The sequence below is a fragment of the Arachis hypogaea genome, chromosome 5 (assembly GCF_003086295.3).
Source record: "Arachis hypogaea cultivar Tifrunner chromosome 5, arahy.Tifrunner.gnm2.J5K5, whole genome shotgun sequence".
Lineage (NCBI taxonomy): Eukaryota > Viridiplantae > Streptophyta > Magnoliopsida > Fabales > Fabaceae > Arachis > Arachis hypogaea.
In genome coordinates, this window is record NC_092040.1 from 78,119,594 (window position 1) to 78,131,929 (window position 12,336).

Consider the following 12,336-nt stretch of genomic DNA (forward strand, 5'->3'; position numbering starts at 1 on the left):
ATTGGAAAAATAACACACACGTGGGCAGTAAATCACCACAAAACTCAAAAATATTTTCATTTAAAAATATGTGGGCGGTAAGCTACCACAAACCCCACAAAACATTGTCATATCAAGTTTGCTCTCATTACCATCTAGTGTTTCAGCACTTCTCATTCATAATTAACCATTTCACAACTTTATTCACTTCCAAGTTACCTCTCCTTTCGAGTTCAACATCTTTCACTATCACTAAAACACAATATAGGGTCTTAGAGGGTAAAATAGAGGTTTAGAGGTTCAAAATCATGTTTAAAACACAAACTCAATTTGCTGAAAAATAGTGCCCCGCGTATGCAAACCATGTCCCTGGTACGCGGAAGTGTGATTTTTTCCAACTTACGTACGCAACATTTCTCACATACGTGAGTCTCCTTGGCCCGAATGGTTTGCTCGCGTCACGTGCAGGTGTGACGATAGAATTTATGTCGGTCTAGAATTCCTCAATAAAAGTTTAGTTTTGATTATCACAAGTTCAAACCAATAAAAATACGGAGAGTATTAGATCTCGGATCGTCTCTTAAAGGAATTGCAGTGAGGTATGCGTATTATTGGTTATGAGATTCATGGGATGGTTTGCAGATAAGAAAGTAATAATTTAAATGACAATAAAATAGAGAAAACAACTAAAGATAACAAATACTAAAGAGGCATTCATGGCAAGGATTGAGAATCAAGATTTTCTATCCTAGTCATTAATCATAACAAAATAATTACCATGAGCTAAGCCTATTATGTTATCTCCACATCGGAAGAAAATCAATTAGGCCTAGTTAATTCCAATGCATAAGTACTGTTAATGGAAATAAGATTAACTAACAACTAACAACTCTAGATCACTAATCCAAGTTGGGTATTAATGACTCAAGATTGTCTAATTTCTCTTTCCAAGCCAAGAATACTAAAAAATTTACTCTAAAACTAAGCCAAGCATTTTATCAAACACTTGGTGTACATAAAAAAAGCATATTAAATTGTAATAATAAACCAACAATAACAACTAAATTAAGGAAATTAGGGTAATAGAATAAGGAAAGGGGGCAACGTGTACACGTGGGGCACGCGTACACTTGACGTGCAACTGTGCCCATTGCACAGTTCCCGCATGGTCTTGGCACAAATTCTCTATCCAGACCATGTAGTGGCACAGTCCACGCACTACTGACGCATGGTCAAATTTTTGGAGGTCATGCGTACGCGGGACATTTTTTTTATGACAAGCCAAACTTCAAAATTAACAAAACCTTTAAACATGCAATGCACGAAAAAAAGACAATTCAAGACAAGATTATTAAATATTCAACTATGCAACCTAAAAGAAAATTTACCCATGCAACTAACATATAAGAGTAATATATATGAGAATGATATAAAGAGGGGAAGTACCTAACAATGGAAACTCAATTTATTCATCAACTATATACCAAAAGAGAAAAGCAGAAAGAGTTTACCATGGTGGGGTGCCTCCCACCTAAGACTGGACTTATGGATAGCTCTAATCAAGGAGGCTTATGCTTGAATTCATCCTTGAACTTCTACCAATGCTTGGACTTCAAATGATTGCCAGAATTTCCAATCAAGTGCACCAAATCTTGGTGAAGTTCCACACAAGTCAAGAGCTCCCAAAGTTGATTTTCATCTTGTAATCCGGGATCCCATACCTTGTTTTCACACCCGTCTTTAAGTTGATCATGGCAATTCCGTCCGGGTGGTATGCTCACTTCAGAATTCTTATACAAGCACCCAAACATCCTCCTAGACTCAAACAATCTAGATCTACACCAACTTTTGCATTTAGACTTTGAACATGCAACCATAATGAACCTTGAATGGTGATTCCAACCACTAACCATTTTTCTTTTGCTCTTAAATCCACAAAGAGCCCTAAGTTGACCATTCGTCTCAAGCAAACCATACTCAAGTCGAATAATAAAGTTTAAGGACAAGAATTTTAGCCACTCAAATGTAAAGAATGATGGTAACTTAGGAGGAGATGCTTCCAACGGTCTTGATAAGGCCATTTCCACTCCCGTCCGTCCTTTTTAAGGACTTCAACCACTTGATAAGCTTCTTCAATCTCTACCTCTTGCTGAGCTTCCTCAAATTCAAATTATTCCTTCCCAACTTCTTCTAACTCTTCTCCATCACTCAAGTCATAAACCTAAATTTGAGTAAAATCTACCTCAACATCAAATTCAAATTCAATGAGGGAGGATTTATCAAGCTCAAAGGGGTCATATGTTGATGCGGAATCATCTTCAATAGGAGGACTTGTTGCTTACCCCATTTCTTCCAATTCTTCATTCATAATATACTTTGGAGGCTGTGCACTATCCTTCTCAATATCACTTTCAAACTCCACGGAAGAAGGCTCTACAACTTTAGATTCCTCTTTGCATTCAACATCTCTTAAATCTTCAACCACTTCTTTTGGTTCAATTATCTTAACTTCCTCCTCTTGTTGCGATTTTTGTTTCAACTCCTCTTCTTCACCTTGAAACTCCAAGTTCTCTTTTTCATTACTTTCCTCAATTAGTTCTCCACATTCGTTAATGGGAGTGTCTTGATTGCATGAGCGCAATGAGATTAAGTGCTTCACCGCTTCAGCTATAGTTGCCAACTTTTGGAGGTATTCTTCTCGCCTTTGGAGAATGGAAAGAAGCTCTCTTTGTTCTTACATTAAAGGTTGGAGAACTTCATCCAATGAAGGTAGAGGTGGAAGAGAGGGTTCATTGTTTTGAAAAAAGGTGTCATAGTTATAAGGTAGTTTATATTGGTGAGAGTCATGAGGTGGTGTATATGGAATTGGTGGTCATTGGGAGTATTGATGTTGGAATGGTGGTGGTTCTAAGTATGGTTCATTTGGCTCATATGGTTGTTGGTATGGTGGGTATGTGTTAGGATCATATGGAGGTGCTTGGTAGTATGGGGCTTGTGGGTAAGGTTGACAACAATGTTGAGGAGTTGGTTCAAAATTATGTATATTAGGGGGTGGATTGTAACCATAAGAGACCAGAGGATGTTGTTGCCATGAAGGTTGAATATAAGCATGTGGTTCCTCCCAAACTTGATTTTCGTTTCCATAATGTGATCCCTCGTTGAAGCTTTCATTTCCTACAACATAATTGTAACCAAACTCATAGACAAAGGGATGAGAATTCATAGTAAAAAGGGAAAACAAAAACAAAATCTAATAAGAGGTAAAGAAAACAAACTCCTAAACCAAAACTAACAAATAAAAAGCAAACTATTCACAATATTTACATATGAACAATAACCAATAACAAGCACACATTGTAATTTCCCGGCAACGGCGATAAAAACTTGATGATAGAATTTATGTCGGTCTAGAACTTCTCAATAAAAAGAATCTCTTCGTTGCAAGCATAGTCTAGACTAAAAATGGATTCTCCATCAAAGTTTAGTTTTGGTTGTCACAAGTGCAAACCAATAAAAATACTGAGAGTATTAGATCTTGGGTCGTCTCTCAAAAGAATTGCAGTGAGGTATGCATATTATCGGTAATAAGATTCATGGGGTGCTTTGCAGATAAGAAAACAATAATCTAAATGACAATAAAATAGAGATAACAACTAAAGATAACAAATACTAAAGAGACATTCATGACAAGGATTGAGAATTAACATTTTCTATCCTAGTCAATAATCATAACACAATAATTACCAAGAGATAAGCCTATTACATTATCTCCACATTGGGAGAAAATCAATTAGGCCTAGTTAATCCCAATCCATAAGTACTTAAGTAGTGTCAATGGAAACAATATTAACTAACAACTCTAGATCACCAATCCAAGTTGTGTATTAATGACTCAAGTTTGCCTAATTTCTCTTTCCAAGCCAAGAATGCTCAAAAATATACTCTAAAACTAAGCCATGCGTTTTATCAACACTTGGTGTGCATAAAAATAAAAGCATATTAAATTACAATAATAATAAAATCTAAGGCTACCAAATGCAAGAGAACAACAATAACAACTCAATTAAACACCAATAAACATAAAAATATCAAATTGCATTAAATGAAATTAAAAATAACAAAGGTTCATGAAACTAAAAGTGACACAAATGAGAAATTAACAAGATAAGCTAAGGAAATTAGGGCAATAGAACAAGGAAAAGTAAAAGAAACTAGATAAAAACAAGAATTAAAACCGAAATATAAGAGAATTTAACCTAAATCTACCCTAATTCTAGGGAGAAGAAGGAGCATCTCTCTCTAGAAAATGACCTAAAGCATGATTCTTAAGCTATCCTAATTGCTCTCCCTTGTTCCTTTCTTAATTTGGCCTCAAATACTTCAGAAATGAGTTGGATTTGGACTTGAATGAGCTCAGAAATTGGAAGCCACGTTTTCTTTAAGTGAGTCACGTTCCGAGTGTCACGCGTACGCACCATGTCACGCGTATGCGTGGCCTAGCGAAATCTCCACTCACGCATACGTGTGAGGCATCCATATGCGTGGCCATGAATTCTGCCAAATCCTAATTTCTTCATGAATTCTCCACTTTGCATGCTTTTTCTTCACGTCTTCAATCCAACATTTGTCTCCTAAGCCTGAAATCCCTTAAAAACACATCAAGGCATCAAATGGAATTAAAAGAAATTAAATATAGCAATAAAGATCCTATTTAGGAGAAATTCACAAAACTATGCTATTTCATTGAATAAATGTGAAATAAGTTGATAAAATCCACTAAATTCAACACAAGATAAACCTTAAAATTGGGGTTTATCAAGGTGTCCACGTACGTGAGCATAGAAATTTTTACCATCTCACGTACACAACATACTCCCGTGTACGCGAGCACGTCTGGCCGAATCAAATGGTCGCGTCGCGTGTACACTCGCATACGTGAGCTTGCCCAAAATGCCAAAAGGCTGTTAAGTGTTGCTGAATTTCATTTTATACATAAAACTTAAGACGCTCATAACTTTTTCGTTAAAAATTGTTTTTCATTTGTTCTTTGAACGGCGTAACCTTCACGGATCCAATTTTTATTTAAGACAAGTTTGGAAAGGTCGAGGGTCTGGAAGTTGAGTGACGTTAGGATTTTTGCTAGTAAAGAATTTATAAAAATATTCGCGTTGTAGATATAGCTTCTAAACTAACAGAAATCCCTTCGTACAAAAGTTTTGGTTGTCACAAGTAACAAACCCCTAACTAAATTGATAACCGAAGTATTTAAACCTCGGGTCGTCTTCTCAAGGAACTGCAGGGAAGTATGTTCTTATTATTGGTTATGCAAAGGTATGTTTTGGGGTTTTGGATTAAGGTAAAAGGTTAGCTGAATGACAAGTAAAATAAAATAATAATAACTGTAAAATAAACTCTTGGCAAAGTATGAGAACTGGAAGTTCTATCCTAGTTATCCTTATCAATTGTGATGAGAATTGGAGTTTTCTCCTACTTTGTTAACATCTAACTATGAAGGTAAGTAAAGTAGATGAATTAATTCAAATCCTCAAGTCCCAGTCTTTCCTTGGGAAAAGTTAGAGTTATTGGATCTCGAATCAATTCTTGAAGAATTCCAATTTTCAATCAACAATGAGTTTGATAACCAAGAGTCACCAATTAATCAACCAAAGCCAAGAATGTTGAAAGCTAAATTAAAATCATAAATATCTGGAATACCTCAAATAACATACATTCGAAGCAATGAAATCTAACATGAAAAAGTTCATAAGCCAATTGGGCAACATAAATCAAATACAAATAAAAGCATTAAAGTATCTCAAAGTAGAAGAGAAGTCAAAATAAAGAAATATTGAACTTGATGTGAAGATGAGATAAATTCCTAATTTCTAAAAATCCTAATCCTAAATTCTTAGAGAAAAGAGAGAGCCTCTCTCTCTAAAAACTACATCTAAAACATGAAAAGTGAATTATGAGAGCATCATCTTAAGTCCCTACAAGTTCCCTGACTTTAATCTGTGTTTCTGGGCCGAAAACTGGGTTGAAATGCAGCCCAGAATCTCTGCCAGCGACTTTTGTAATTCTGCAGATCGCGCACGTCACGCGATCGCGTCATCCATGCGGACGCGTCATTCGCGTTTTTCCTTGCCACGCGTTCGCGTCGTCCACGCTTCCGCGTCACTTGTGCTTTTCCAATCTGTGCGGTCGTGTGAGCCATGCGGCCGCGTCACTGCGAATTCCTTTCTTCCGCGCGGTTGCATCGCTGACGCGTACGCGTCACTTCTCGCTGGTCATCTCCTCAATTTCTTGTGTTCCTTCCATTTTTGCAAGCTTCCTTCCCAATCTCTCACTCATTCATGCCCTATAAAGCCTGAAACACTTAACACACAGATCAAGGCATCGAATGGTAATAAGAGAGGATTAAGATTAGCTAAATTAAGACCAAAGAAGCATGTTTTCAATCATGTAATAATTTTAGGAAGGAAATATAAATGCATGCTAATTATATGAATAAGTGGGTAAAGACCATGATAAAACCACACAATTAAGCACATTGTACACCATAAAATAGTGGTTTATCAACCTCCCCACACTTAAACATTAGCATGTCCTCATGCTAAACTCAAGGAGACCAAATAAATGAGTAAGGAAAGGCAAGACTCATGCAATGCAACCTATGAAATGTGAATGCAACTACATGCTAAAATGGTTCTACCTACTTGGTGAAAAAGTAAATAAATCTTTCAAGAATAAATATGAATTGGATTTCACTAATTCAAATCACAAAATACAATATAAATAACTTGCAAGAAGAAGATAGCTCATAAAAGCAGAGAACATAGAATTAAGCACTGAACCCTTACTAGTAGTGTATATCATGCTAACTCTCAAGTGTTTAGGGTCAATTCTCTCAATTCTCTACTAATCTTGCTTTCTATAGCTTGCTCTTCATCTAACAATCAACAAAAATTCAATGCACCAATACACAAATCAAGAGGTCTTTTAAGGGTTGTAATGGGGTTAGGGTCAAGGTAGGATTGTATTTGGCCAAGTGGACTAAAATCTGGATCCTTAATTAACATAAACTTTCCACCTAACTCAAGATAATCCATTTAATTAAAATACAAAATCTAACTTCCCATCAACTGTGTTTACTACATATTTATGCATTCTAAGTTTTGAGTACAGCTCATATGCATTGATTTCACTTATTTATTTTGGGGCATTTTGTTCCCTTTAATTAATTGCTCTTTTCTTTTTCTTTTTCACTTTTTTTTGTCAATGCATATAATTAAAGTATTGAATGCAATAACATGTGCTCAACCATTATTCTACACATTTTCACTAAAATATACAACACCCAATTATTCAAATCAAATATTTTCAAACCCAACTTCCCCACACTTAAATCATAAGCACCTTTACTAGTCTAAGCTAACCAAGGATTCAAATTAAGGACATTATTGTTTTCCACTTAGAGTCAGCAATCAGCTAGAGTAAAGAACAAATGGGTATATTAGGCTCAAATTGGTTTGCAAAGGATAATGAAAGGGTAAGGCCATATGGGTATGTAAGCTTAGTGAAACTAGGGCCTCAATCATATCAGTGCATGCATACATCAAACAATGGAAATATAGAATTAAGCAAGACAAAGATCACAATTTTAGAGAGAGAAACACACACCAAAAATAAAATATTGGTTTGTAAAATGCAACCAATTCAAATAGGCTCAAAATCTCACAGGTTTTGTGTGTTCGAGCTCTAAACCATGTTCCAGTATAATATTTCTTCAAATAAGTGTAACATTAAATTTTATTCAAATTAGTGAAATGCTCTAAAAGGTTTCTTGAAAAAGAAAATATTACTTTAACCAAGTGGTAAAATATGCAAAAATCAAACAAATATGCAATCAATCATGCAAATGCAACAATGAACAAGGAAAATAAACCATTGGTGTTGAGATAGAAGAGTAACTAACCCATGGAGATCAGTATCGACCTCTCCACACTTAAAGATTGCACCGTCCTCGGTGCATGCTGAGATGTGCAAGTGGATGAGTTTCTCCAACTGACGCTTTTCTCCAAAGATTGTGCAGATGGACTTGTTTGTGTCCCCTTTTAGAAGTTTCTCTTTTTTTTCCTTCCTCGGTGGCCATCCTGAAAGAAGAGGAAAAAGAAGAAAAAGTAATCCAGAAATAAAGATAAGAAAATAAATAAAGTATGGGTGTTAATGCCAGATAATAAGGGTCTCAATTACATGGTAGCTACAACATGCAAGTGAGAAAATAATAGAAGCCATGGCATGACAGTGGTGCAAGATTTGAAACATAGGGGAGGAGAGTGTGGGTAATGAAAGACAGTATATGCTCATGTCAATGCAAAAAGGAATACAAATATCATAAAAGAATAGCATTGATCTAAATAATATTACCCAACAGTGTAAATAAGTCACTAAGCACCAGATAATACCAGAAAAGTTATAACAGTTGAATAAGAAAATTTAACACCAATGAAAAAAATAATAAAGTTAGAAAAGAAAATAAAAATATGCACAAAATCAAAATGCAAATGAATGAAATATGCAAATAAAATGAAAGATAAGAAGAATGAGAAGGGAAAGAAGTAAGTAAGAAAGGAGGGAGGGAAAAATTAGGATTGGGGAAGAAAAGATAAGATAATTGGCAAACTAGGAAAAGCTGTGCGGCACAAGCGACGCGGACGCGTAGGGCATGCGTTCGCATGACTTGCGCTTTAAGTGAATTGACGCGGTCGCGTGACACATTTTATGCTGCCCTCGCGCTCGCACAACTCTCTGTTCAAAATCTTATTTTGCAAAATTTTGGGTGACACGATCGCGTGGGGGCATGCGATCGCGTGAGTGGGCTTTAGAAGGGAATGACGCGGACGCGTGAGCCATGCGTCCGCGTGGGTAGAATTGTGAGTTTAGCACCAATCCAGCACCACTCTCGCACAATAATTCGTTGTGCACCCTTTTACGTCGAAAATCAGGGCACGCGGTCGCGTGGGAGGCCATTATTCCCATGTGACGTGATCGCGTCAGCGACGCGGTCGCGTGGGACGATTTGTGCCATTGGCACGCCTCCAGCCACACTCTCGCGTGACTCTCTGTTCGTTTTTATTTTTCTCCCCTTTCCTTGCGACGCGGACGCGTCGCTGATGAGGTCGCGTCGCGTGGCTTTTTTTTTTATATGCATGAAAAATGCAGAATGCAATGCTAATGTGAATGTTATGCAAAACTCCAGGTTCAATATAATAAGATAAAATAAGACTCGGAAACAAATAAAACTAGATAAAAAATGAAAAGGAAACGATCATACCATGGTGGGTTGTCTCCCACCTAGCACTTTTAGTTATAGTCCTTAAGTTGGACATTCTGGTGAGCTCTTTGTTATGGTGGCTTGTGCTTGTACTGATCTAGGAATCTCCACCAATGTTTGCAAATCCAATATCCTCCGGGATCCCAAACTTTGCTTGTGCACCCATCTTCTTGTTGATCATCATAATTCCATCCGGGTAGCAAATAATCTGAATCCTCAAGGGAGCTGTCAAATAACTTTCTAGAATCCTCAGGGGAGATACCAAATAACTTCCTAGACCCATTCAACTGAGCTCTACACCAACCTTTACGTTTAAACTTTGAGCACATAACCATGTTGAACCTTGCAGGACAATACTTACCACTAACCATCTTCCTCTTACTCTTGATGCCACAGAGAGCTCTGAGTTGACCATTCGTCTCCAGTAGCCCATATTCAATTGGGAAAGTAAAGGATAAGGATAGGAATTTTACCCACTTGAACGTTGTGTTGGACGGTAATGGTCTTGGGAGAGATATTTCTAATGAATTTGCAAGCTCTACTCCCTTGTGCTCTTTTCTGACAACTTCCACCTCTTTGTAAGCTTTCTGCCAATTCAATCTCTTCTTCATTGCTCACCAAGAGCATGGGAGGTTGTGCCTCTTCTTCTTGAATCTCCATCTCTTGATTAACCTCTTCCAAGTCTTCTATCATGACATGCCTTGGAGGTTGTACACCTTCCTCAACAATAAGTTCAAACTCCTTAGAAGAGGGTTCTGTGACTTGAGGTTTCCGTGGAGGTTCTGCATCTCCTAAATCTTTAACCACTTCTTCCTCTGCAACTATTATGGCTTTCTCTACTTGTTCCAGTATAAAGTCTTGCTCCTTATTGTCCACTAGAGTCTCTAGTGTCTCCCTCATGCTACGTTCTTCATTGGATTCTCCACATGGGGCATTGGGAGTCTGTTGGATGTTTGAATGTCTGGAAGATAATTGATTTATTGCTTGCTCCAGTTGATGAAGGGTTGCATGAAATTGATCTACTGTTTCCTTGAAATGATCTCTTGACTCTTGTTCCTCCTTGACGATTACCTTTCCATGACAATGGTGCACGAAATTGCAATCACACTTTTGCAATTCCGCACAACTAACCAGCAAGTGCACTGGGTCGTCCAAGTAATACCTTACGTGAGTAAGGGTCGATCCCACAGAGATTGTTGGCTTGAAGCAAGCTATGGTTATCTTGTAAATCTTAGTCAGGATATCAAAAATTATCAGGATTAATTGTGAAAAGTAAAAGAACATGAAATAAGTACTTGTTTTGCAGTGATAGAGAATAGGTTGAGGTTTTGGAGGTGCTCTATCTTCTGAATCTCTGCTTTCCTACTGTCTTCTTCTTCAAGCACGCAAGGCTCCTTCCATGGCAAGCTGTATGCAAGGGTTTCACCGTTGTCAGTGGCTACCTCCCATCCTCTCAGTAGAAATGTTCAACGCACCCTGTCACGGCACGGCCATCCATCTGTCGGTTCTCAATCAGGCCGGAATAGAATCCAGTGATTCTTTTGCGTCTGTCACTAACGCCCCGCCTTCAGGAGTTTGAAGCTCGTCACAGTCATTCAATCATTGAATCCTACTCAGAATACCACAGACAAGGTTTAGACCTTCCGGATTCTTTTGAATGCCGCCATCAGTTCTAGCTTATACCACGAAGATTCTGATTAAAGAATCCAAGAGATATCTACTTAATCTAAGGTAGAACGAAGGTGGTTGTCAGGCACACGTTCATAGTTGAGAATGATGATGAGTGTCACGGATCATCACATTCATCCGGTTTAAGAACAAGTAATATCTTAGAATGGAAGCAAGCATGATTGAATGAAAAACAGTAGTAATTGCATTAATCCATCAAGACACAGCAGAGCTCCTCACCCCCAACCATGGGGTTTAGAGACTCATGCCGTAGGAAGTACACAAGAAAACGTGTAAAGTGTCATCAGGTACAGATACAATGTCAAAAGATCCTATTAATAGTGAACTAGTAACCTAGGGTATACAGAAATGAGTAAATGACATAAAAATCCACTTCTGGGTCCACTTAGTGTGTGCTTGGGCTGAGCATTGAAGCTTTCATGTGTAGAGACTTTTTCTGGAGTTAAACGCTAGCTTTCATGCCAGTTTGGGCGTTTAACTCCAGATTTTATGCCAGTTCCAGCGTTAAACGCTGGAAATTCTGAGGCTGATTTGCAACGCCGGTTTGGGCCATCAAATCTCGGGCAAAGTATGGACTATTATACATTGCTGGAAAGCCCAGGATGTCTACTTTCCAACGCCGTTGAGAGCGCGACAATTGGGCTTCTGTAGCTCCAGAAAATCCATTTCGAGTGCAGGGAGGTCAGAATCCAACAGCATTGCAGTCCTTTTCAGTCTCTGAATCAGATTTTTGCTCAGGACCCTCAATTTCAGCCAGAAAATACCTGAAATCACAGAAAAACACACAAACTCATAGTAAAGTCCAGAAAAGTGAATTTTAACTAAAAACTAATAAAAATATACTAAAAACTAACTAAAATATACTAAAAACATACTAAAAACAATGCCAAAAAGCGTATAAATTATCCGCTCATCACAACAGCAAACTTAAATTGTTGCTTGTCCCCAAGTGATGAGCGGATAATTTGTATGCTTTTTGGCATTGTTTTTAGTATGTTTTTGATATGATATAGTTAGTTTTTAGTATATTTTTATTAGTTTTTAGTTAAAATTCACTTTTCTGGACTTTACTATGAGTTTGTGTGTTTTTCTGTGATTTCAGGTATTTTCTGGCTGAAATTGAGGGTCCTGAGCAAAAATCTGATTCCGAGACCAAAAAGGACTGCAGATGCTGTTGGATTCTGACCTCCCTGCACTCGAAGTGCATTTTCTGGAGCTACAGAAGCCTAATTGGCGCGCTCTCAACGGCGTTGGAAAGTAGACATCCTGGGCTTTCCAGCAATATATGATAGTCCATACTTTGCCCAGGATTTGATGGCCCAAACCGGCGTTCA